The sequence below is a fragment of the Chiloscyllium plagiosum genome, unplaced genomic scaffold, assembly GCF_037043375.1.
Source record: "Chiloscyllium plagiosum isolate Xiang-an unplaced genomic scaffold, Cpla_swu_hap1 HiC_scaffold_49, whole genome shotgun sequence".
Lineage (NCBI taxonomy): Eukaryota > Metazoa > Chordata > Chondrichthyes > Orectolobiformes > Hemiscylliidae > Chiloscyllium > Chiloscyllium plagiosum.
The window spans coordinates 11,850,004-11,877,206 of NW_028270187.1; the positions used below are offsets into that span (position 1 = coordinate 11,850,004).

Genomic DNA, 27,203 nt, shown 5'->3' on the forward strand with positions numbered 1-27,203 from the left:
GTGCCCAATGTTTATTTTGCAAACTCTCCTGAAGGATCTTGAGATGTCCTGTTACACAAAACGTGTTCCATGTGACTGATCTTCTTTTACAGTGTTAGGCCAGAGATTGCTTGTGTGTCTGAGGAGTCTCAAATGGTGCTACGTATTGTCTAATCAGAGTACCAACTTGGACTTTCATTCAAACGTAAAGTTATCGAGGCAGCTCAGAGCGATTGGGCCAAGGATACTAACTTGAGAAACTCCTGCAGTGATGTTCTAGGTTTGGGGTGATTGACCACTAAGAATTAAACATTAGAACCCGGAGTAAGAGTCGGCCATCTGGCCCTTTCAGCCCGCTCCGCCATTCAATAAGATCATGGCTGATCTTTTCCCAGCCTCAGCTCTACTTACCCAGCCTCTCACCATAACCCTGAATTCCTTTACTCTTTAAAAACACGATCTTAGCTTTAAAAGCATTCAGTGAGGAAACCTCAACTACTGCAGGGAATTCTACAAATTCACAACCCTCTGGGTGAAGAAATTCCTTCTCAGTTCAGTCCCCCTAATTTTAAGGCAATACCCTCTTGTTCTAGTTCCACTCGCCAGTGGAAATATTCTCCCTGCTTCAATCTCATCTATTCCCTTTATCATTTTATATATTACTGTAAGATTTCTCCCCTCCGCGCCCCCCCCCCCCCCCATTCTTCTAAATTCTAACAAATATAATCCCAGTCTACTCAGTCTCTCCTCAGAAAGCAATCCCCTCAACTCAGGAACCTAGTGAACCTTCCCTTTAGTGCCAGTATCTCCTTTGTCAAGTAAAAAGACCAAAACTGCACGCAGTACTCTAGGTGTGACCTCACCAGCACCCTACATAGCCGTAACATATCCTCTCCACTTTTAAACTCGATCCCTCTACCAATAAAGGACAATATACCATTTTTTAAGATTAGATTAGATTCCCTATGGTGTGGAAATAGGCCCTTTGGCCAAACCAGTCCACACCGACCCTCCGAAGAGTAACCCACCCAGACCCCTTTCCCTCTGACTAATACACCGAACACTGTGGGCAATTTAGCATAGCCAATTCACCTGCCCTGTGGGAGGAAACCCACACAGACACGTGAGAATGTGCAAACTCCACACAGACAGTTGCCCAAGGCTGGAATTGAACCTGGGACCCTGGTGCTGTGAGGCAGCAGTGCTAGCCACTGTGCTGCCCATTGCCTTAGTATTTACCTGTTGCACCCGCAGACCAGCCTTCTGCAATTTATGCACAAGGACACCAAAGTGTCTCTGCACAGCAATTTACTGCAAATTTTACCATTCGAATAACAGTCCTTTTTACTATTATTGCTACTAAAATGGATGACTTCACATTTACCAACATTTTACTCCATCTGCCAGAACTTCACACACTCACTTGAACGATCTATATGCCCCTAAACATTTGTTATCTGCAAACTTTAACACACTACATGTGGTCCTCAACTCCACACCATCTGAGCAAATTGTAAACAATTGTGGTCCCAACACTGGTCCAATAGGCTGAAGAGTGGCAGATGGGGTTTAATTTAGATAAATGCTGCATTTTGGGAAAGCAAATCTTAGCAGGACTTATACACTTAATGTTCTGATCCGAGGGAGTACTGCTGAACAAAGAGACCTTGGAGTGCAGGTTTATAGCTCCTTGAAAGCAGAGTCACAGGTAGATAGGATAGTGAAGAAGGCATTTGATATGCTTTCCTTTATTGGTCAGAGCATTGAGTACAGGAGTTGGGAGGTCATATTGCGACTGTACAGGACATTGGTGAGGCCACTTTTGGAATATGGCATGCAATTCTGGTCTCCTTCCTATCGGAAAGATGTTCTGAAACTTGAAAGGGTTCACGAAAGATTTACAAGGATGTTGCCAAGGTTGGAGGATTTGAGCTATAGGGAGAGGATGAATAAGCTAGGACTATTTTTCCCTGAAGCATTGGAGGCTGAGGAGTGACCTTGTAGAGGTCTAGAAAATCATGAGGGGCATTGATAGGGTAAATAGACAAGATCTTTTCCCTGAGGTGGGGGAGTTCAGAACTAGAGGGCATAGGTTTAGGGTGAGAGTGGAAAGATATGAAGAGACCTAGGGGCAATCTTTTCACACAGAGGGTGGTGCATGTGTCGAATGGGCTGCCAGAGGAAGTGGTGGAGGCTAGTATAATTGCAACATTTTAAAGGCATCTGGATGGGTGCATGAATAGGAAGGATTTGTAGGGATATGGGCTGGGTGCTGGCAGGTTGGACTAGTTTGGGTTGGGATATCTGGTCAGCATGGATGAGTTGGACTGAAGGATCTGTTTCCTTGCTGTACATCTCTATGACTCAATGATCCCTGAGGCACACCACTATCATCGATTGCCAACCAGAAAAGCATTCAATTATCCCCATTCTTTGCTTTCTGTTCATTAACCAATCCTCTATTCATGCTAGTGGATTGCCTGTAACACCTTCATTTTATGCAGCAGCCTTTTGCTTGACACCTTGTTGAATGCCTTTTGGAAATCTAGATATATCACATCTACTGGGTCCACATTATTCAGTGCAATTATAATGGCTTCATGGAATTCCAAAAGATTAATTAAACATGACCTGTTGTGCCTGCCAAATGGGACAATTTCTATCAAGATGTTTTGCTATTTCTTCTTGACAGTAGACTTGAGCATCTTGCCCACTACATATGTTAACCTAACTGTCCTATAATTCCTCATTTTTTCTCTACCTCGCTTCTTAAACAGTGGCACCACATTTGCTGTTTTCCAATCTGCTGGAACTGCCCCAGAGTCCAGCTAAGTTTAGAAAATTACCAAGAGTGCCATTTCTTTTAGTCTCCTCGGATGCAATCCGTTAGGGCCAGGAGACTGGTCTGCCCTTATATCCGTTAGTTTGTCCAACATTGACCTTTTTGTGATAATTATTTCTGGGTCCTCACTGCAACAGGCTGGAGGAGAAATTGTGGGGGGACCTGGCTGATAATTTTGCATCATTGTTAGCCATGGGTGAGGTCAGAGAAGAGTGGAGGGTGACAAATGTTATTGTGTTAGTGTTCACAGTACAAAAACCAGTACCATGCCAGTAACTGACAAGGAGATGAAGGGAGATGTTATAGAGTCCTAGAGCATAGAGGCAGGCCCTTTAGCCCAAACTGTTCCATGCCAACAAAAATGTCCATCCAATCCCATTTCCCTGTAATTGGCCAATTATTATTCAACAATTGCTGCAAAGAAAAACCTGGGAAATACAGATCAGTAAGATTTAATCTGTGGTAGGTAAACTACTTGAAAATTCTGAGAGATATGATTTACATGCATTTGGAAAGACAGGGTTTGATATGGAATAGTCAGCATACCTTTGTGTGTGTGTGTGTGAGGTCTTGTATTTTGGAAAGACAAATCAAGGTAGGAGTTTCATGGTGAATCATAAAGTCTTAAGGAGTGTAGTGGAACAGAGGGAACTTGGAGTTCAAGTTCACAGTTCTGTCAAAGTGGAGTAATAGGTAGACAGCAGTGAAGAAGGCTTTTGGCATACTGGCCTTCATTCGTCAGGGCATTGAGTATCGAAGTTGGGAAGTTATGTTGCAGTTGCACAGGACATTGGTGAGGCCGCACTTGGAGTAGTCTGTTCAGTTTTGGTCACCTTGTTATAGAAAGAATGTTACTAAACTGGAAAGAGTGCAGAAGAAATTTACAATGATGCTGCCAGGACTCTGGTCTGAGTTATACGTAGACAAGCTAGGACTTCACTCTTTAGAGCATAGGAGACTGCTGGGGGATTTTATAGAACTGTATAAGATTATGAGAGGAACAGGTTGGGTGAATGCACTGAGTCTTTTTCCCAAGGTTGGGGAATGGAGGATCAGAGGGCATCAGTCTAATGTAAGAGGAGAAAGAATAAAAGGGAACTGGAGGAGCAATGTTTTTGTACAGAGGGTGGTATGCACATGGAATGAGATGACAGCAGAAGTGGTTGAGGAAGATACATTAGCAATATTTAAAAGGCGTTTAGACAAGTACATGGACAGGAAATGATTAGAAGGATATGGGCCAATTACAGGGAAATGTGATTGGATGGACCTTTTTGTTGGCATTGAAGAACTTGGGCTAAAAGGCCTGTCGTTGTGCTGTAGGACTCCATGACACCTCCCTTCGTCTCCTTGTCAATTACTGGTACGGTACTTGTATCTTGCACTGAGAATATTAACACAAAATACCTGTTCAATGCTTCGGCCAATTCCTCATTATCTCAATGTGAAATCCCCCTTCTTACCCCCTAAAAGACCAATGTTTACCTTAGCTAGTCTTCTTCGCTTTATATATTTGAAGAAATTTTTGCTGTCTGTTTTTATATTCTGAGCTACTTTAATCTCATACTCTATCTTACTTTCTTTATAGCATTTTTGTGCTTTTCTGATGACCTTTAAAGTTTTCCCAATCCTCTAGCTTCCCACTGCTCTTTGCCACTTTGTGTGCCTTCTCTTGTAACTTGAGAGCCTCACTTACTTCCTTCGTCACCCATGACAGATTAACCTCGTTTTCAGTGGTGTATACTGTTGTGGAGCACCTTGGAAAACTGCTTTGAAAGTCCTCCACTGTTCGGCAATTGTCCCACTATAAAGTCTGCTAACTCCTCCGTCATCCTATTGTAGTCTCCCTTGTTTGAGCACAGGACTCTGGTATTGGATTTTTATCTTTCTTTCCATCTGTATTCTAAATTCAACCATACTGTGATCGCTCCTTCCAATAGGATCTTTAACTATGACATCTTTAATTAATCCCGTCATATTACACAGGACCAGATCTAGAGTAGTTTAGTCCCTCGTCAGTTCCATTACATACTGTTCAAGAAAACCATTGTGGATACATTCAATGAGCTCCTCCTCAAGGCTCTATTCACCAACGTGGTTTCACCAATTGACATGTAGTTTAAAGTCCCCCATGATAATTACCAAACCATTTTTACAGGAATTAGTTATTTCTATGTTCACTTCCCTCCCCAGTGTGATGTTATTTGGTGCCGTATAGACTTCGCCACATAGTGACTTATTTTTCTTTGCGTTTCTATTTGTCACTCAAATGGATTAAACCTTATTCTTCATGGAACCTATTTCACCATAGCTCTAATATCATCCTTAAATATCAGAGTTACACCACCCCCTTCCCTTTCTATCTATCCTTCCAAACAGTCTGATAAGCCCTGGATATTTGACTCCCAGACCTGACCATCTTGCGATCCTGTTCCATAATAGCTACTAAATCATACTAATTCACAATGAACTGATCTACCTTGTTTTGAATGCCACGAGCATTTAGGTAAAGTGCCTTTATGCTCATTTTTTACACTTTTTTGAATTCTACTAATTTCCACTAATACCTCCTGACTTGTCCTTCCTTTTAACGTCTTTCATAGTCTTGGATGCAGTTAAACCTTTCTGCACACACGCTAATCTGCTGCTTTCCTTTCTATTTACCATGATACTTCCTGTCGCTCCCCGCCCCCCATCACTAAAGTCCTAGTGATCACCTCATTTCTCCTTTTCGCGAGAACACTGGTTCCAGATCATTTCAGGTGGAGACCGTCCCAATAGTACAGATCCCTCCTGTTCCAAAACTGATGCCAATGCCCCAAGAAACGGAGCCCCTCGTTCCCACACTACTCTTTTAGGAATGTGTTTAATTCCCTAATTTTCTTTTACCTAAACCAATTTGCACATGGCTCATGTAGTCATCTGGAGATTATAACCCTTGAGGACCTGTTCCTTAAGTTTGTTCCCCGTGCTGAATAATCCCCAAACAGGTCATTCGTCCTCACTTTGCTATGATGTTTATATCAATGTGAACCAGACTAATTGGATCCTTGTTCTCCCACTTAAATATCCTTTCAAGGAGGCCAGAGATTTCCTCACCCTGGTATGGGGAAGGCAATACACTGTGCAGTACTCTCAATCCTGCTTACAAAGGATGCTGTCAATACTCCCAGTTAAAGAGTCCCCTACAACTACTACTTCCCTTTTTGCTCTCCCCTCTTGAATGACCTCCAGGAAAGTGGTTATTAAAATGCAGATCAGACTGAAGAGTTTTGAACTGAGGCACTGCTTGTGCACAATCAACTACAGTAGGCAGATCACATCAATTGCACGTCTGACACAGCAAGCAGTGTTCAGTATGACTCCACATTTTCTCTTAAAAACAAAAATGTAATGCCCCCAAACATGCAATTTGGCAAAGAAGTATCATTGAAGAAGACAACAATTTTGAGTATCTGAAATATCCCCAGATGGAAAACAAAGGTTATCACTGGAAGAATCATGTGAAAATGTACCCATCACACCCACACTGGCTTCAGCAAATATCATCTGCCCCACATGGGCAGTACTTGCGGATTCAGCATTAAACGACTCAATAGTCCCAGGACGCATAGAAAAAGAATCATCCTTGATGCACAGTCACTGCTCAAGAAGAATAATATGGTTTTATAAGTACAGGCTGGACATTCCAAACACATTATTCTACATGGTCTGAATATACTTCCCAGTCTATGTATATTAATCACTATATCCCGCATATTCCCTCATTGTCTAAGTTTGGACTGCTAATTCATCTGACGACCTCTTTGCTATTAGCCCAAATCTCCTTCCCTGAAGATGCTTCTGGTGTTCACTGTCACAGTCACCTATTTCGCTGCTCCCCCAAAAGCTGCCACCCAGGTCTCTAAGTCCTCATAAAAGCCGCCAAAAATGCGGCCGGTGTAAATGAGAAACAAAAAACAGGAATTGTTGGAAAAGCTCAGCAAGTCTGGCAGCATCTGTGAACAGAAAGCAGAATTAACGTTTCAGGATTCCTGTTCCCACCAGGTTCCGACCCATACTTTTCATCCACTTCCCGGAGACAGGGCAAGTAGCTTCATGGGGACGACAACTCCCACAATCCATGTTGCTGCTGGTCATGTGACAGGTTCACGCTCTGACACGACAAAGCGAATACTGAGCATTTGCAAAAACAACTTTGGGGCGGGGACAGCTTCTTCAATGTCATTGGTCAGTTATCATCGCAGCCTCTTGTCTCCTGGCAAAAAGCATACAAACGTCGTTTCGTCACTTACGATGCTGTCCCTCGTGCTTCCGTCTTCCCTCCTAGCGCCATCAAAAGCGCCAAAGTGACCAATAGAAAGCACTGGAGGACCGGAAGCAATCTGGACCTCCGACCAATCAGAGCGCCCTATTATTTGAGCGCGAACGTGCAACCATGAGTTTGGAAAGCTGCTGCGTCATACCCAGCAAAAGCTGGTGCTGCTGTTTGTCTTTGTCTGAATGAAGATGGAGCTTTACTCAGACTGACAATTCCTCCTCGCTCCCATATCTGTGAGTAAACCTTTTCACCCAGTTTCTTCTTTTTAAAGTTCTGGTCTGAAATGATCTATTTGTAGCAACTGAAAGAGAAAGGAAATGAACCCAGGGAGGGACAGAATCTGTCCAGGCCAAGAAATGATGATCACTCAGATTTGATTGTTCTGAATTTCGAACCGAATAGTGATGACTTTTATAACTTTCTTTCAGGATGTTAGAAAGGGAAGAATTTCAGACAGCAATCTCAAAACAACCAACACTTGAAGATCTTATAGGTTCAGTGAAATAACTGGCATTTAAATATCATTGACTGTAAACCATAGATCAAGAATGTCTGTCTCTCTGGTTCAAAAGATTTGAAACAACAATTTGGCTGGAAAAGAACTGAGTTGAAACTTTATTGCTGGAACAGTACAGCAGGTCAGGCAGCATCCAGGGAACAGGAGATTCGACGTTTCGGGCACAGGCCCTTTTGAATTGGTAAACCTTCAAAAAGTCTCATACCCAAAAGAAACATCACATCATTCATAGCAGGAACTTACAGAGACACAAGGCCACCCTTAATATGGAGAAACCATGGAAATGTGATGACTGTGGGAATGGATTCCATTCCCTGTCAACTCTGGAGTCTCATCGACGTGGTCACTACAGGGAAAGGCCGTTCACCTGCACCGAATGTGGGAAGGGATTCCTTGATTCGTCTGCCTTGCGGATACACCAGCGTGATGCCACTGCAGAGAGACCATTCGCCTGCTCTGAGTGTGACAAGACGTTCTGTGAGTATTTCACCCTGTTGACACACCAGCAAGTTCACACAGGGAAGAGGCCACCTACCTGCTTGGAGTGTGGGAAAGTATTCACGCAGGTATCCAGCCTGCGCATGCACCAACGAGTTCACACTGGGGAGAGGCCATTTCCCTGCTCTGATTGTGGAAAAGAATTCACTGTGTCATCAGCCCTTGTGAGACACCAATGTATCCACACAGGGGAAAAGCCATTCAAATGCTCCAAGTGTGGGAAGCGATTCAGATATTCATCTGTCCTACAGGCACACAAATTCGGTCATACGAGGAAGAAGTCATTCATATGTTCTGAGTGTGGGAAAGATTTACTCAGTATTCCAGTCTGTGGAGGCACAAGAAAGTTCACAAATGATCAGAGGATTTGGATATGCTGTTAATCTGTATTATTAAATCTTTTCGACAGCACATTTCAAACCCACACCTTCACCATCTAGAAGAATAAGAGCAGTAGTTACCCGGGAACATTACCACCTGCAAGCTCCCCTCCATGTCACACGCCATTCTCATTAACAGGCTGTTAGAAAGGGAGGGTTTGCAGACAGAAATCTCAAAACGACTAGTACATGAAGATCTTATGGAGTCACTGAAATGACTGGGACTTGAAAATCATAAATCTCCACATTGGCTGTTCCTTCACTATCAATGGGTCAAAATCCTGGAACTGCTCCGTAACAGCATTGTGGGTGAGCCAACACCACAAGGACTGCAGTCCCAGAAGGCAACTCACCATCACTTTCTCAAAGTGAACAACTCAGGTGGGCAATGAATGCTGACCCAGACATTGATACTATACCCAATGAATTGATATGGAAATGAGGGAAAATCCAGCTCAAGATTAATCCACCTTCATTCTGACAGAAGGTGAAATGGGAACGACCAAAGGATTGTTTTCTGCTGGACAGGCCACTCTTGCTACTTTGCTTCCAGTAAGGCTGATGTTCTTTGAGCATGGAACTGCACATTCCCATGAAAATGATCTCCTGAGGAAGGACATTTAATTTATCCTGGATAGGAAATAATGTTTCCTTATCACTCTCATGAGATGAAAAGTAAATATGTTTGTCTTTGTTCCATTAAGTTTGTACCCAGGGCCAGGCCAATTGACTAAATTGGTCTCAGTCAGTATATATGCTCCACATGAACCTTCACCCTCCCCTCTTCAACTCCCCATCAGCAGATCCTTCTAACTGTTGCTCCAACCGATCCACATGATCTGATAGGATTTGCAACCAAACACACGTACTGCAGACATAATCACCAGTAGCATGGATACTCTCCCTAATCTCCCACATCCAACAGGAAGAGCATATCCCTCTATCAAAGGCCAGCAGATCTTTCTATTCTGTAATGTGGGAAGATTAAATGGGAATATCTCTCTGGACATTAATGTAATATTAAGGGTTAAACTACAATGAGTGAATGTTCTGGAAGTGGGTGAAGACGACAGTCAGGCAGGGATGCGAATGACCCTAACACCAATGACACAGTCATTTGCTACTGAACTCCCTACTATCAATTAAAATTACTGTTGAATCTCTATCATACTTTTATAGCCATCCCCAGCCAATCAGTGTCGCTTGCTTGATCACCCCCCCCCCAATGCTGAGGCCCATCACACCTATGTTGTCTGAGGCAGAAGCAGGACCAGAACTCATTTTCAGAGCCACTCCGAAGTTCGGATACATCACACCTATGTTGTCTTTGGGAATCACTGGGTCAGGAAATCTTCTGCATTATGATTCCCAGGATTAGGGCATTAGCATTTGCATTATCTCCGAGGATGATCTCATCCTACCATAGTACCTGGGGTAATATGTGGCTGTGAGGCTGGGGGTTGTCTTCAGTGGCATGTGACTATGGGGGAGTGGCCAGAGTATCTGTAAACATTGTCAACTGACCTGTAGAGAGGAAATGTATTTTCTTTGTTTGGGGTCTCTCTTCTGACTCGACTTTTCACGCCTGGAAAGAGTATCAGAGGAGTCACCTAACTTGTACAAGCTTTATTAAACTTTTACTGTTTGCAGACGTTGGTGTGTGTGAATTGCATCTCATGTGTGAAACCTCAAGAAAAGAACCAAGCAATCTTTATTTACTCCATCCCTGGTATGTCATGGTCATTTGAAACTGAATCTGTCAGTGTGTGATCTGTGAACACATACATATCAGTACGTTACAGATAAAGTGGAAGGTGAATGATGTCTCCTATTTCTGCCATGCTGTTGTAAGGTATACACGAGAGTTATTAATTTCTTTCAGGCTTGAGTCAGTTCAAATGTCTCAAAGCAGAAGACCATAAGGAAAATGAAATGTTTGTGGCATTTTTATTTGCCTGTGTTCTGTCATAAGAAAAGAATCACAATTGTTTTTAACCCCATTCTTGTGTTTATTGTCCATAACCAAAGACTCCCTTATGTATCGTGAAAGATATATAGCTACCTGAGTTGAAGTTAAGCTGATAAACCAACCCAAACTGCTCCCTGTGGAATAGAACAAGGGCAGCATGTTTTACATTTTCATATTAGACAGAAGGCTGCCTATTCAAACTGCCTCATTACCCCGGATTCTCTAATGAGCAGTGACGTTCACCCAGCATCTACATACTTTGTCAACTCCTTTTAGATCATTTTCTCTTCTACTAAAAGGTTACACATTGTTCTTCAAAACTCCAATGAGAATATGCCAAATGTTTATACTTACAGTTTCTGTGATGTGAAGATTACTGTCCAATTATCTATCTGCCCCTGTCAGATTCTGCTGTGTGAATATGAGTGTCATTATCCGTCTCTACCTGTCAGCTTTTGCTATATCAATGTGATTTTAGTTATCAATCTGCCCCATTAGGTGAATGTAAGAATGTAGTTATCAGTGTATACCTGTGAGATTCTGCTCCAGGAATGTGTGTGTTATCAAAACGTACCTGTCTGTTTCTGTAATGTGGATGTGTTTGTGCAATTATCAGTCTATCCCTGACAGCTTCGACTATATGAATGGATGAGTGCATCTGTATGTGAAAGTATATGTACCTGTCAGTTTGTGTTCCATGAATAAATAACTCATCTGTCACTCTCATAATTAGTTTTTCTTTCCGCAGCGCACAGTGATATAATTATTTGAAGACTGTTGAAGTAAAGGTAATGTATTGTGTGCTCTGTATTGTGATAGTGCTCATCCTCATTGGGCCACTTGTGTAGCTCTATTGGGGAGGTGGAAGGAAGGCAAAAGGACTTTGATTTTCTCTCATGCAGTGGAGGAAATTGGAATGGTCAAAGTAGATGTACATAGAACACAACAGCACAGAACAGGCCCTTCAGCCCATAATGTTGTGCCGAACATTTGTCCTAGCTGAAGCACCCATCCATGTACCTATCCAATTGCCGCTTAAAGGTCACCAAAGATTCTGATTCTACCACTCCCACAGGCAGCACATTCCATGCCCCCACTACTCCTGACATCTCCCCTATACCTTCCACCCTTCACCTTATATTTATGTCCCCTTGTAACACTCTGTTGTTCCCGGGGAAAAAGTTTCTGACTGTCTACTCTATCTATTCCTCTGATCATCTTATAAACCTCTATCAAGTCACCCCTCATCCTTCGCCGTTCCAACGAGAAAAGGCCTAGCACTCTCAACCTATCCTCGTACGACCTATTCTCCATTCCAGGCAACATCCTGGTAAATCTTCTCTGCACCCTCTCCAAAGCTTCCACATCTTTCCTAAAGTGAGGCGACCAGAACTGCACACAGTACTCCAAATGTGGCTAACCAAAGTCCTGTAGATGTATTGAAGAATGAAACTGTTCAACTTTTCTCACAAAAAGAAAATTGAATAGCTTTACTAATCTACCTGATCGCACTAAATCTTTCCTACTCCACTGCTTCAAAATATTATGTGATCACATTGAGTATCTGAGAAAATGGCATCAAGTTTTCTTGTGTTTTATATCAGAATTCATCAGGAGGATCAAGAAGAACACAGTAGAAAATTTAAGTTAATTTGGAACAAAGGTACAAGACGTCTTATTGATGAAGATAGAGTTAAAGAGAAAATCTGTTCCCGCAAGTTGGAGAAATGCAGAAGGATTTTGTGATAAAGGTGGCAACGATTATAACTAACAAAACCTTCGGTGACTGCAGAATTTATTATAATAGGCGCGACACTGTGGCTCAGTCTTAGCACTGCTGCCTCCTAGCGCCAGGGACCCGCCAATTCCTGTCTCAGGCAACTGTCTGTGTGGAGTTTGCACATTCTCCCCGAGTCTGCGTGGATTTCCTCCAGGTTCTCCGGTTTCCTCCCACAGTCCAAAGATGTGCAGTTTCGGTAAATTGGTCATGCCTGTAGTGTTCGGTACATTAGTCAGGAATGAATGTAGGGGAATGGGTCTGGGTGGGTTGCTCTTCGAAGGGTTGGTGTGGACTTGTTGGGTCGAAGGGCCTGTTTCCACAATGTAGGGAATCTAATCTAGTCAGGATATTATACAATATAATTTTAATATATTGTGGTACTGGATTTGAAATTCCGGGAAACACTACTCATTCTCTCAGTTGGTGTTAATATAGCTGTCACTGGGAAAGGAGAAAGAATTGGCACCAAGTGATCAACTGCTTATTAAAAAAAATTGAAAGGCCAGCGAACACGAAGAAAAGACCAGATAGTTTGAGGAGAGTGCATGAGTCCATTTTCGTTCATTTGTTTTTCTATTACAAAAGAATAGTTAACACAATCCCACTTTACCCCATTCCCTCCTTTACAGCTGAGGACGGACTCACTATTGTCTGATATGCTCTCTCCGAAATCAGTGAAACCAGTGAATAATGTGCAGAGGGTTAGGGACCGTTCGTTATCGACTGCTGCATCGACTGACTACTTATTGCACTGGGGATTAATTCAGCCTTTCTTAATGCATTTTAAAGGAAATGTGAAACCAATGTGAAGTCAAACACGATCAGGGACGCTCACGTTGCCATTCTACATGTATCGGACATTTACTTAGGGCTGAGAACACTCAGGCAATGAACGTGCAATAAGAAATAATGTCCTTCCAGACACTGTTACAATTGTATTTTATGATTTTTTTTTCTCTGCTCTCGCAGCCAGTGACAGTAGAGTATCTAATAGCAAGGAGATCATGATTGACCGATGCCAGATTGAAAGTCCAGGGCTCTCCACATTAAAAGGAAAATAAATCAATCTGATAGTGAGTGTAATTGTCAATCAACAGTAGCCATACCACGCTGTGACACATCCAGATAGGATGCATCCAGAAAAATTTGCAAGAGTCTTTATGGACATGCTGGATTTACTTAGCCTCCTGAGGAAACCTGCATGGTGAATGTGCTTGGGTAATTGTCAATATAAGCCTGTCAGTTTCTGCTGTGTGAATGTGAGAATTTAGTTTTTCACAGTCACTCAATTTTTACTTTGTGAATGTTTAGTTAAGAATCCTTCCCTGTCAGGCTCTGTAATGTGAATGTGAGTGTATTCATCACTGTTTGCCTGACAGTTATTCTTTTGTGAACATGTGACTGTGATTCATTCTGTGATAGTAGTTTTTAGGGTGTTGTAATTGGGCCTTAATCTCTTCTGCATTTTGTGCTTTATGACAGAGTCACAGAATTGGTACAGCCATTCAGCCCATTGTGTCCAGACTGGGACATTCTGTTCTTCACCTGTTCTCCATACTAGTTTCCATTAACTGTTGGGATTCTAAACTTTATCCACTCACTGCCAGTATCCTTATGTAAATGCTAATTTGAGATTATTTCTACAGTTATGTGTCTTTGAATAACTATGGAGCCAGTTTTGCTTGTATGCAACAGCATTTGGTAGAGTATGTGTATCTCATTCTCTTTCCATGTTCAGTTGTGTTTTCTTTTGGTCGAAGTGTTGGATAAACTCAATCAATATTCACTAACCCTTTCTGATTGAGGGACTAATGTTGGTTAAATGTTTATCTTGGCCTGAATCTGAATTTTTATTGCATTCAGACTCCTTTTTTTAACGTTTTGCGCATGCAGTAGTCTTTTCAGTTGCTGCTGGACACTGTAAGATGTAACCTTTAATACTAACTGAAGTGTTTAATAATATGGTGAGTCAATTTATAACTGTCTATATTTGGAAATACCTGGGCCAAAATTTCAGGTTTTCTTTCCTTTCGCCATTAACTGGCTGAGTATCTGAGAGTTTTCTGTTGTGCTGCCAATCTGTATCATTTTGAAGAGTGATACCGGTCTATATCACACTGACATTTTCTGTATGTCTCCTTATATTTCCAGTCCTGCACGTCATGATTGGATATACTTTGTGAGATGGGTTTAACATGGATGTAGATTTGCTCGCTGAGCTGGAAGGTTCATTTCCAGACGTTTCGTTGCTCTACCAGGTAACATTTTCAGTGGGCCTCCAGGTGAAGCACTGCCGGTTTCTCAGCAACAAACCCAAACAAGAAGACAAAACACGTCCAGAAACCCTAGCCACTCTCCCCTACATCAAATACATCTCAGAAATAACTGCCAGATTACTCAGACCCCTGCCCATAAACTCACCAACACACTAAAACAGCAGCTAATGAACTTGAAAGACCCTATACACACAACAAGCAAAACGAATGTCATTTACAAAATACCATGCAAGGACTGGGCAAACAGGCAAAAAACTAGGATACATGAACATCAATTAGCCACATAACGACATTACCCTCTCTCACTCGTATCCGTACATACAGATAAGGAAGGACACCACTTCGATAGGGAGAAAACATCCATCCTTGGACAAGCCAAAAAGAGACACGCAAGAAAACTCCAAGAAGCATGGCATTCCAATCGAAACTCTATCAACAAACACATTGAGTTTGACCCCACCTACCACCTCCTGAGAAAAAGAACAGGAAATGACATCACCGCAGGAAATGACAACACCAGCCCAAAGAAACCCAAACATATAAATAGAAAGCAGGAATCAGGAGCAGTGCTTCTCCTGGAGGCCCACTGAAGATGTTACCTAGTAGGCTGATGAAACACCTGGAAATGTACCTTTCAGCAAGCAAACTTACACCCAGAACCTCAACTTGAGCTTCAAATCTTCTCAAACCTTGCTATTGGATTTAACATTTCATAAATCCGTATTCCATATTTTGTTTATCCATGGAAATGCTTTTGCATTACTCAGGCCCTCAACCAGAATGTGAGTGTGAATAAGATGTGTTTTCATCAGCACATAGCTGAGAGTGAGAATGGGATTCATTCACTCTATTATACTAGATATCAATGTGCTCCTTATTCTCGGTTAATGTGTTTCACAGTGCTTCAGTGTCATCTAGATTGAAACACGTCACTTTTAGTAACTGCAAGTGTACTTCATTGTCAAACTTCTGCTACTTGACATGAATGAGGTATTATCCATTGCCACTGGAGTCAGCTCCTGTCAGTAAAAGTGAATGTGCTAAATAGATATACAATCTCTGGGACGGTTCATGAAGTTGGATAACATCCACAGCCTATGTTCTTTAATTTTATTGCCTATAGGGTCCATGGACAGGTGAACATCGAACTCATTGCAGCAGAAAAGCATCTGTGTTTTTCTTTAGAATCAAGGAGAGAAAGTCAATGGACTTTTGATAACCCCTATAGTGCAGAGTCTAACCAGGAACAATGGGCATATCAAGGTCTGGTTTTCAGGATGCTATCAATTTTTGCATAGTGACATATTTTACCAATGAATTAATAATCAGTATTAACTGAACCCATTTGCAACTAAGTGAACACATCAACTGCATTGCAGTTGACTGATCATAGTGTTCCTTGTGCAGGAAAGAGAATTGGCCAATTCTATTTTATTTACCAGTTTGGACAGGATCTGGTACAAGCCTCTTATGTTGCTCTATGGTAAGGAGGGGGAAAGCAAAATGACTTCTATTTCCACCATTCAGTGAAGCATATTTAAATTATCAAATTCAATGTATTGAACTATCAACTCTTGTTGGGAAAAAAGAATGAAGAGCTTGACAAATCTACCAGTTTTGGCTTTTTCTTTCATTCTGCACTGTTTCAAATAGGAACGATCCGATTCCACGGACTCCTTGACAAACCATATCCTGATTCCTTCCTTTTCCATATTGCAACGAAGGCAGGGTCAAAAGGAACACAAGGTTCTTTATAGATTTTTGAAAGAAATTTCAAAAGACATACAGAATAATGAAAAAAAACTTTCTTGCTGAACAGAAAAAGAAATGAAACCTACAAAATGAAGAAGTGGAGAATGTCATTACAATACAGATGGGGATGACAGCTTCTCTGCTGCCATGATTTTTTTAAAATGCTGGTTGAAAGGGATGAGAGTTGTTAGCTCGGACAACTATTATGATGTTATAAACAGTTTTTGATCAGTGCAGACTTAATAAATTGTAGAGACTTATTCTGTGCTGGAGATCTCTTTGACTTGAGATCTGAGATTAGAAATCAGTTTGATGTTACGTTTTGTGACAGTTGCAGTTTATATCGATTTTCATGGTTGTCAGATGTTGTAATGGGTATTTCAGCATGATGTACAAATTTGCAACTATTGTAAATCAGTCAGTAGCTGTGTGAGAGCTGGAATGAGTGTGTGTGTGTGTGTGTGTGTGTGTGTGGTGGGTGCGTGCGTGTATGCAGTAAGCATTCTCTCTACGTCAGGCTTTGGCCCAAAGGTTCATTTGAAATTTGCATTGTTTAATTGTGTTTTTGTACAGGACAAATATTTATCAAAAGAATAATTTTGACCTTCTCAGTTACTGATAATGTCAAGGTTTTCTTCCTTGTGTACTCAGTATCTCCTTCATATATCCTCGTAACAATGTAACAGCAGGATCTGTTTATTCACGATGATTGTAACTTTAAAATTGCCTTTACTACATGGAGTTCATACAGTTCCTGAATGTATATTTCTTATGAGAATAAAGTCTATCTCTCTTCTGATGTTGCGAATGATAATTGGCTATGCATAATGGAATTTCTTGTAACTGAGCTGTTGTGCATTGACCAGAGGGAGAAATAAAAAAAATATATCTGTTATGTTTGACTCTTCTACTTCTGGAAATTGAGCTCAATGTGTGTTTGATACAATCCATTCTATAATTACGGAAATGATGTTCTCCACTCACAGCAGTAGCATACCTGGCTACGGACTTGGCTTTGTACAGACAAAATATTACATTTTCTTGGTTCATCAAACATTTGCCTTGAGGAAGACGAGAGATATCTTGTCTATAATTACCAGGGTTGTTTCTACTCCCCTTCTTGAATGAGGGAACAACATTTGCTATCTCCAGTCTACCCCGACCATTCCTGTAGACAATGATGTCATAAAGATCAAAGCCAAACTCTCTGCAGTCTCCTTCATGGCTTCCCAGAGAATCCTGGGATGAATCCCACCTGGCCCAGGGGATTTATCTATTTTCACACTTTCCAGAATATCTAACACCTCCTTGTAAACCTCAATCCCAACTAGTCTCGTAGCTGTTTCTCAGTATTCTCCTTGACAACATTGTCTTTTCCCAGTGTGAATACTGATGAAAAATATTCATTTAGTACTTCTTCTATCTCCTGTGACTCCACGCACAACTTCCCACTACTGTCCTTGATTGACACTAAACTTACTCAAGTTATTCTTTTATCCCTTATATACCAATAGAAGGCTTTAGCGTTTTCCCTGATCCTATCCACCAATTTCTCTTGCCTCCTCCTCACTCGTCTTAGCTCACTTTAGGTCTTTCCTGGCTACCTTGTAACTTTCAATTGCCCTAACTGAACCTTCACATCTCATCATAACATAAGCATTCTTCTTCCTCTTGACAAGCGATTTAACTTCTTCAGTAAACCATGGCTCCTGTGTTCGACAACTTCCTGCCTGCCTGACAGTTACATACTTCTCACGAACACAGTGTAGCTGTTATAGAGTCATAGAGATGTAGAACATGGAAATAGACCCGTCAGTGCAACTCGTCCATGCCGACCAGATATTCCAACACAATTTAGTCCTACCTGCCAGCACCCGGCCCATATCCCTGCAAACCCTTCCTATTCATTTACCCAGTCAGATGCCCTTTAAGTATCGCAAATGTACTAGCCCCCACCACTTCATCTGGCAGCTCATTCCATACCGATGCCAACCTCTGAGTGAAAAAGTTGCCACTTAGATCTCTCATATATCTTTCCCCTGTCACCCAAAACTTATGCCCTCTCGTTCTGGACTCGCCCACCCCAGGGAAAAGACTTTGATTATAATTCCATGTCCCTCATAATTTTACAAACCTCTATAAGGTCACCCCTCAGCCTTTGATGCTCCAGGGAAAACAGCCCCAGCCTATTCAGCCTCTCCATATAGTCCAAATCCTCCAACCCTGCCAGCATCCTTGTACAAGTTTGCTGAACCCTTTCCAAGTTCACAACATCGTTCCAAGAGGAAGGAGACCAAAACTGTATGCAATATTCCAAAAGTGGTCTAATCAATGTCCTGTACAGCTGCAATATGACCTCCCAACTCCTGTATTCAATACTCTGACCAATCAATGAAATCATACCAAACACCTCCTTCAGTATCCTATCCACCTGCGACTCCACTTTCAAGGAGCAATGAACCTGCACTCCAATGTCTCTTTGTTCAGCAACTCTCCCTTGGACCTTACCATTAAGCGTACAAGTCCTGCTAAGTCCTCTCAAAATGCAATACCTCGCATTTATCTAAATTCAACTCCATCTGCCACTTCTCCCATTCGGCCCTTGAAGACACTCCACATTTCTATTGTGCCCATCGCCTGCAGTTTCCTTCCCCATCCTATTCATCCTTAGTCTTGTGTAACCATATCATAATTGCTTTATCCCCAACTGTAGCTTTTGCCCTCTGGTGTATACCTATCCCTTTCCAGCAATAAAGTAAACATAATTGATTTGTGATCACTATCACCAAAGTGGTCACCTACCTCCAAATCTAACACTTGGACAGGATCATTACCCAGTACCAAATCCAATGTGGCCTCACCCCTTGTTGACCTGTCTACATACTGTGGCAGAAAACCCTCCTGCACACAATGGACAAAAACTGACCCATCTAAAGTACTTGAACTATAGTATTCCCAGTCAATATTTGGGAAGTTGAAGTCCCCCATAACAATTACCCTGTCACTCTCATTCCTGTCAAGAATCATCTTTGCTATCCTTTTCCTCTAAATCTCTGGAACTATTCAGGGCCGAAAGAAAACTGTCTCCTTTCCTATTTCTAATCTCAGCCTATACTACCTCAGTTGATGAGTCCTCAACCTTTCTGCAGCCGTAATACTGCACCTCTTTATTACCATTGTCTCTGTTCTTCCCGAAACATCTAAATGGTGGAACCTGCAACAACCATTCGTGTCTCTGCTCCACCCAGGTCTCTGAAATGGCCAGAACATCAAAATCCCAGGTACCAACCTATGCTGCAAGTTCACCTACCTTATTCCGGATGCTCATTGTATTGAATTAGACACACTTCAAACCAACTACTTCCTGACTGGAACGCTCTTCTGACCCGGAAACCTTAGTTTGGACCTACATAATCGCAACCTCATCTATATGCGAACTACAACCAAGGATCCTGAAAACACGATCAGAGACATCATGAACCTGGCACCTGGGAAGCAACACACCAACCATAAGTCTCTCATTTCCACAAACCTCCTGTCTGTCCCCTTAACTATGGAGTCCCCAATGACTAATGCTCTGCTTCTCTTCCCCCTTCCTTTCTGAGCAACACGGACATACTCTATGCCAGAGACCTGTGCCCCATTGCTTATCCCCGGTAAGTCGTTTCTTACCCCCCACACCACCCCAACAGTATGTCAGTTCTAAAGGGACATCCCTTCACACTGAAACTGTGCTTTTGGGTCCTCATCTCTCCTACTCATAGAAACATCTTCTCCATGTCCACTCTATCCATGCCTCTCAATATTCTCTAACTTTCAATCAGTTTGTCCCTCACCCTTCTAATTAAGAACCAGAGTCGTTAATGTTGTCTCATATCACACGTTCTTCATCCCTGGGATCTTTCTTGTAAACGCCCTCTGGACCCCTTCCAAGTTCAGCATATCCTTTCTGAGATAGGGGACCCAAAACAGCTCACAATGTTCCAAATATGCTCTGACCAGAGCCTTATATTTGGAATGAGCTGTCAGAGGAAGTGGTGGAAGTGGGTACAATAACAGCCTCTAAAAGAGATTTGGAAAGATACGTGGATAGGAAAGGTTTCAACTGATTTGGGCCAAACGTAAACAAATGGAGCTAGTTTTGTGAGTGAAACCTGGTCAGCATGGATGCCCTGGGCCGACAGGCCTATTTCCATGCTGTGTGACCCTATGACTGGGAAAATGGTACTAAAGAGCAGAGTTGGCTGCTTTTGACTGACATGGATTCAGTCGGCTGAAGGTCCCGTTTCTGCGCTGTAGATCTCTGACTCTACAATTCCTTGTTAAACAATCCATCAGAGAAAGGTAGAAGCTGAGACAATACAAGCTGAAGGAGGCTGAAGTTAATACCAAAGATGTTCATACTAGGGTGGGGTTGGCCACAATGGTGGTAACCCCCAGGCTATTGATAGTGAGGTGGGAGTGGGAACAGTGACAGTAACCCTTAGGATGTTGATAGTGCAGCGGGGTGGGGACAGTGACGATAACCCCCAGTATGTTGATAGTAGGCTGGGGTGTAGACAGTAACGCCCAAGGATGTTGATAGTGCAGTGGGGCGGGGACAGTGATGGTAACACCATTGAACATCCAGAGGCAATGGTTGGATGATATACCATTTGGCCATCCATAGTTTACACAAATCTTTCAAAGTGTAGATTGTACAACACAGGGAGACTTTGCAATGATGTGAAATCTCACTTGTTTTATGTCTCCTTTCCATCAATTATCATCGTTTCATCGATGATAACATCCATGAAAAACAGAGACAATTTCTACATCCAATCTTTTATTTCCTCTTTGTCTTATTTTGTTCCAGTTCCTGTTGCTGGGGTTTTTCTCACCCCCAGAGCCACTAAAACGGAGGTTCTGATTGGGAGTTGTCTCGTTCCAGAGTGTGTAATGAGCGGAGGTACTGGACCCTACTTTCAACAGAAAGCCTTAAACAATGCCAGCGGCAATTACAACTCTAGCTCAGACAGGACAGACCTGGCCACTGAATGTTTACAGCCCCAGCACCAAGGCCGATACCCATCTGTTGTGATCAAGAGGGGTCCCAGAGGAACAATACTTAATGTGACCAGTTATTCCGACCACACAGTGCCAGGTAATCCATTCTTCATCCGTGATCAGTTCTCGTTCTGCACTGGGGTCCGGCTGAAAACTTGACATAAACACTCTTTAAAAACTTGCTTCAGAAACTCAGCAGGTCTGTAGCATCTGTGGAGAGAGAGAGTTAATGTTACAGGTTACAAACACAAAGTGCTGGAAAAACCCAGAATGTATGGCAGCAGCTATGCGGGTTGGGGGAGGGGGGGGGGCCGAAGAGGAGAGTAACATCCTTTCTCAGATAAGGGAGGCCTTCATAGCGAGAGGATTCAAATCCAGTAGCAGGGGTGGCTGGCTAACCTGGAGAACTGTGTGCGCAGTTTGGGATCTCATGAGAGATCCCATGAGGTTGTACAGCAAAGGTTTCCATGAGTGATTCCTGGGATGGCAGGACTGAAGATGGAGAGAGACTGGATTGGTTAGGATGATATTCACTAGAGTTTGGAAGAATTAATGGGAAATCCCATAGAAACCTCTCAATTTGAACAAGGACAAGACAGAGTGAACACAGGAAGGGTGTACCCAGTGACCAGGTAGAGAGTCCAGAACAACGGGGTGACAGTCTCAAGGAAACTGGGCAGGACTGAGATGGGGAGAAATGTCTTCATGCAGAGAGTGGAGAGCCTGTGAAATTCTCTGCCACAGAAAGCAGTCAGGGCCAGAATACTGCATGTTATTCAGGAAGGAGTTGATAGAGTTCTTAGGGGCTAAAGAGATAGCGCAGGGAGATACAGGATCAAGTTGGGTGATCAGCCATGATCTCATTGAATGGGCGGAGCAGGCTGGAGGGGCCAAAAGACCTCCTCACGATCATATTTTCGATGTTTCTCTGTGAATGGCCCAATTGCTGCTGACAGGTGGAGGACAAAGGGAAGTTTTGCCTCGATATATGTAGGCTGTGGAAATGAGGGACACTAATTTCTATTCGACAATTTTGAGAGATGTGAGTGCAGAGTGATCTTTTGAGTTTAGCATGGAATAGTTTGGGTTGGATTGGTGGGATGTTGTTAATGAGACAGGCTGCACAGAAACAGTGATGTCACTGCAATGTTGAGGATATGGAGTGAATTTCACAGATACAGGGGTTTCCCTCCAAATGGATGGGTGTTGGCAGGGGGTAAGGGCAACAGGGAACAGGAAACACTGGGGTTGGTGCTTGCTGAAGCAATGATGTTATTGAGAGGAAATCCCTCTCTGAATCCAGCACAGGAACACAGCGTTGAGGTAGCAGTACTCATTGTCTCACTGTTAGGTGATCCTTTCTCTAGTCACATTACTTCCCATTAAACTCCAGATCAGGAAACAAGGTGGGTGAGACACTCTGGCAGGTATTGCTAGTGATTGTTCTCCAATTGGGACTCAGCATGGGTTTCAAATTAGTGTTGGTCACATAGAGCGTATGAGGGTGTGTGTATGAAAGAGTATGAGTGCGAGTGTGTTTGAGTGAGAGTATGAAGGTGTGCATGTGTGTCAGAGAGAAACACAGACATTCTCATTGACACACACACACACTTTCATGTGCACGCACGTAGACACTCACTCACTTCTGCAATGCACCTTGTAGACACCATTTGAGAAGCCAAACACCATCCAGAGACAACACAGCCGATGCTTGATTGGCACCACATCCACAAACATCCACTCTCTCCACCATCCGTGTTCAGTAGCAGTGTGTACCATCTGTGAGATGCACTGCAGAAGTTCCTCAGACAGCACCTTCCAAACCCATAACCACTTCCATCTAGAAGGGCAAGGACAGCAGGTACATGAGAATACCACCTCCTGCAAGTTTCCCCCTGAGCCACTCACCATCCAACTTAGTAATATATCAGCTGTTCGTTTATAGTGTTGCTGGGTCAAAATCCTGGAATTCCCTCTCTAATGGTATTGTGGGTCTACCAACAGCACAGGGACTGCAATAGTTCAAGAAGGCAGCTCACTACCTCATTCTCAAGGGGTCAACTTGGGATGGATAATAAATTCACGGCCCAGCCAGTGATTTCCACAACCCACCAGTGAACTTAAAACAAACCATGGTGTGGAACGTGCTTTGTGAGGATGAGGGCAGGCTGAAAAAGTGGCAGATGAAATTACTTTTTATGTCTCCCCAAGTAATGTGTTGTGTTCAGAAGAATGGTCAGCACAGTTATAAACTAAAGATTACAATTGGAATAATTGTTGCTTGCACATCAGTCAAGGAATCCAGATTCATTTGCTAGCAGGTGAAGCCGAATATTTACAGTAAAACATGTTCTTTCTCCCTTATTTTCTCCAGCTGATTCTTCCAGCTGTTCCCGTTGGCAGAGGTAAGTTAGTGAGGTAGTTAACAACTTGTAACAGCATTCAAACACTGTCCGAATGGGCTGAAAAATCACTCTGGGGTGCAAAGCCAACATTTTTACATTTATTAGACAAATTGGAGCAAATGGATCATGGTGTCTGACTCGTTTGCAAATCTAAAGCATAACAGTTCAAATCGAGGACACTCTCTTAATTTCCATTAGACTCTGAACTGAGAGTTGGTCAGTTCCATCAGTGGTGAGGTTATCCATTGCAGGTGGAAGAATTGAAGAAGGCAAGTTATCATCTGAACAGGAGAGAAAGTTCAAAATGTCAGTGCAAAGGGAACTGGATGTCCGTGTGGATGAATCGCAAAGTAGTGTCTAGGCTACAGCAAGTCACAAGGAAGGCATTTAATGTGAAAGAAATGGAGTATTGAAGTAGGTAATTGTTACTGCAACTGTACAAGGGATTGGGGTTTCCACATCCGGAGTATTGTGAAGAGTTTTGGTCCCCTTCCTTGAGGAGGGATGTAGTTGAATTGGAGGGAGTTTAAAGGAGATCACTGAATTGATTGCCAAGATGAAAAGGTTAGTCTTATGAGAACAGCCTGGTACAATTTTGATCTCTTTACTTGAGGACAGATGCAGTTCAGAAGAGATTCACCCAATCATTTCCAGCATTGAAGGGTTTGCCTTAGATGAGAGATTGAGCGGTTTCTCTGGAGTATAGAGAGGAGAACTAACTATAAGATGCAAAAGGGGGTATAGACAGAGGAGATGAAGAGAGGATGTTTGCTCTTGTGGGAGAATCTTGAGCGAGAGGTTGTCGGTTCAGGATGAGGGGCTGGGCAGATTGAAAACAGAGCTAAGGAGGAATGAAATCTCTGAAATGAGGAAGGGGTTGTAAATCTGTAGGATCACTCCCCACCCCCCAGGACACTGCATAAATTGGATGAGGAGACAGACGGATTGTTAATCAGTGATGGGTCAAAGTGATGGGGTTGAGGCTGAGATGGGATCGAGACTGAGATGGGATCAGCTGCGATCATATGGAATAGCAGAGCAGGTTCCTGAGGGGCTAAATTGACTCAACCTTATCCTACACTGTATGTCCTTGTGGAGTTATACTGTTAGTAGCAAAACAACTAGGATTGAGAAAATGAAGTTTGATTTAACAAAATAGGTTTTAATGCATGAACATCCAAAAATAAAGTCAAAATTGATTCAACACAAATTTGGGGAATGACGTTGGTTCAAAGAAACGGAAAGGCAATAGATTTGGGGGGGGGGGGGGGGTAAAAAACTAAAGCAGTTGTAGGAGCAGAGGGAGACTGAGGGTATATGTCCACAGATCAGTGAAGGCGACATAACAAGGGGAGAGCAGTTAATAAAACACACAACATCCTCGGCTTTATTAACAGGGATATAGAGACTGAGAACAAGGAGGTGATGTTGAAGTTATACAAGACATTGGTGGACCACAGCTGGAGTTTCAGAGAGGGAGAGAGAGAGAGAGAGAGAGAGAAAGAGAGAGAGAGAGAGAGAAATTTAAATCCACGCTATCAATCTTACTCCACATTTCAGCCAATTGAGCTAACCCAACACAAAGCAGAGTGCAGAAAAGAAATTAAGACCGGTGACAGCACAAGCATTGAATGGAGAATATTAGATCGCATTGGAGATAAGCCTTTGATCTGATGGGTATTTCTTTGTAAGTGTATAACACCTCACCGACACAGACAACAGAAGCTGAATTTAGAAATACTTTTGATAAAGGGAGTTGGCCTTCTCTTACCCAGGCTGATTTTGTTCTGTTCTGGATACCTTATTTAAGGAAGGCTGTTCAAACCTGACAGTGTGAAGGAGATGGTATCCTTTTCATACAACAATGAGGGATTTTAGATGGAGTGGTGACCTTATTGAAAATTTGAACAATTCTGATGGGAAAACAAATTATTGTTTCCCGCTCATTTGTTTATTAGTAACTGGCTGGGGGGTCAAGACCAGGGGACATAGTTTTCAGGTGAGAGGAGAAACATTTTTCAAAATGATATGATGGATAACTGTTTTTTTATAGCTAGCAGTACACGTGTGGATTTAACTCCCAGACGAAGTGGCGGATAAAAGGACAGTTCTCGTGTTTAAATGACATTTTGATAAGTACAAGAATAGGAAACGTTTGGAGAGATATGGGCCAAGTGCAAACAAGTGGGACTAGTTTAGGTTGAGATTATGGTCGGCATGGACTAGTTGGACTGAAGGGTCTGTTTCATTGCCATATGACTCTATGATGCTATTGTGAGGGACATGGACAGGGTGACACCAAGCAGCTGTTTCTCTTAGTCGAAGGGTCAGTAACAAGGGGGGGGGACATCATTTTAAAGTGAAGGGTAAGAGGTTTAGAGAGGGATTTGAGGATTGTTTCACCCACATGATGGTGGGGATCTAACATGTGAAAATAAAATATTTGGACTTTCAGTTTCTATTTGAAATCACTAATTGCTCCGGTGTGTGGAAATGCCACTTTGTAACTGCAGGGGATTCCATGATTTATTAATGTGGAATATTCGTGTAAAGTAGCAGGAGGAATCCATTCAGCCCCTTGATCCTGTTCCACCATTCAATGGCCGATCTGTGTCCTGACTCCATAGACCTGCCCGTGCCCCTATCCCCTTTAATAACTTTGTTCAACAAAAAAAAAATTCTCTCTCAGATTTAAAATTAACAACTGATCCATCAATGCCTGCTGTTTGTGGAAGAGAGTTCCAAACCTCTCCCAGCCTTTGTGCGTAGTAGTACTTCCTAACATCTCTCTTGAACAGTCTGGCCCTAATTCTCCAGCAATGCCCTGCCAAGTTCAAGGATCCCCAACCAGTGGAAACACTTTCAATTTCTATACCATTTTCTCCTGTTAATATCTTCGATCAGATCATCCCTAAACCCTGTAAATTCTGGACAGAACAGGCTTACTTTATGTAATCTCTCATAACCTGAAGCCTAGGTATCAATCTTGTAAAATCACGCTGTACTCCCAGGCCAATCTATCCTTCCTCAGGTGTGGTGCCCAGATCTGCTCCAAGTGGGGTCTAACCAGGGTTTTGTATAACTGCAGCATCCCTTCTGCATTCCTGTACTCCAGTCCTCTCAATATAAAGGCCAGCATTCCATTAGCTTTCATCAGGCAATGAATGTCAGAAATGAAAAGAAATACAGAAATTGTTGGAGAAACTCAGCAGGGACAGATACTATTTGCCACCTGGGGACTGTCTGACTGCTGTTGAAGACAACTTTCCACCTTTTCTTTTGACCCGTTAGTTTTGAGCTGTGCTGGAGCCATGTACTCTTCAGTGAAGAACACAGGGATACAGCGTGGCAACTAATCATTTTGTTTACAAACCTCGAGATTCTCGAACAAGAGGCGTACTTTGAGAATTATTACTAAACGGCAGAAAATCAAAGGCT

The 27,203-nt window shown here is 42.5% G+C and overlaps 1 protein-coding gene across 2 annotated transcripts in view; it reads left to right on the forward strand.

Moving 5' to 3' along the window:
- The window catches only part of LOC148135575 (histone H3), a 33,243-nt gene extending 20,767 nt beyond the window's left edge, over positions 1-12,476 (forward strand). For both annotated transcript variants that reach the window (XM_087984571.1, XM_087984572.1), the window contains exon 5: positions 12,111-12,476. The gene's annotated coding sequence lies outside the window, so the exon portion shown is untranslated. The remainder of the gene's footprint in view (positions 1-12,110) is intronic.
- The last annotated feature ends 14,727 nt before the right edge of the window (positions 12,477-27,203 follow it).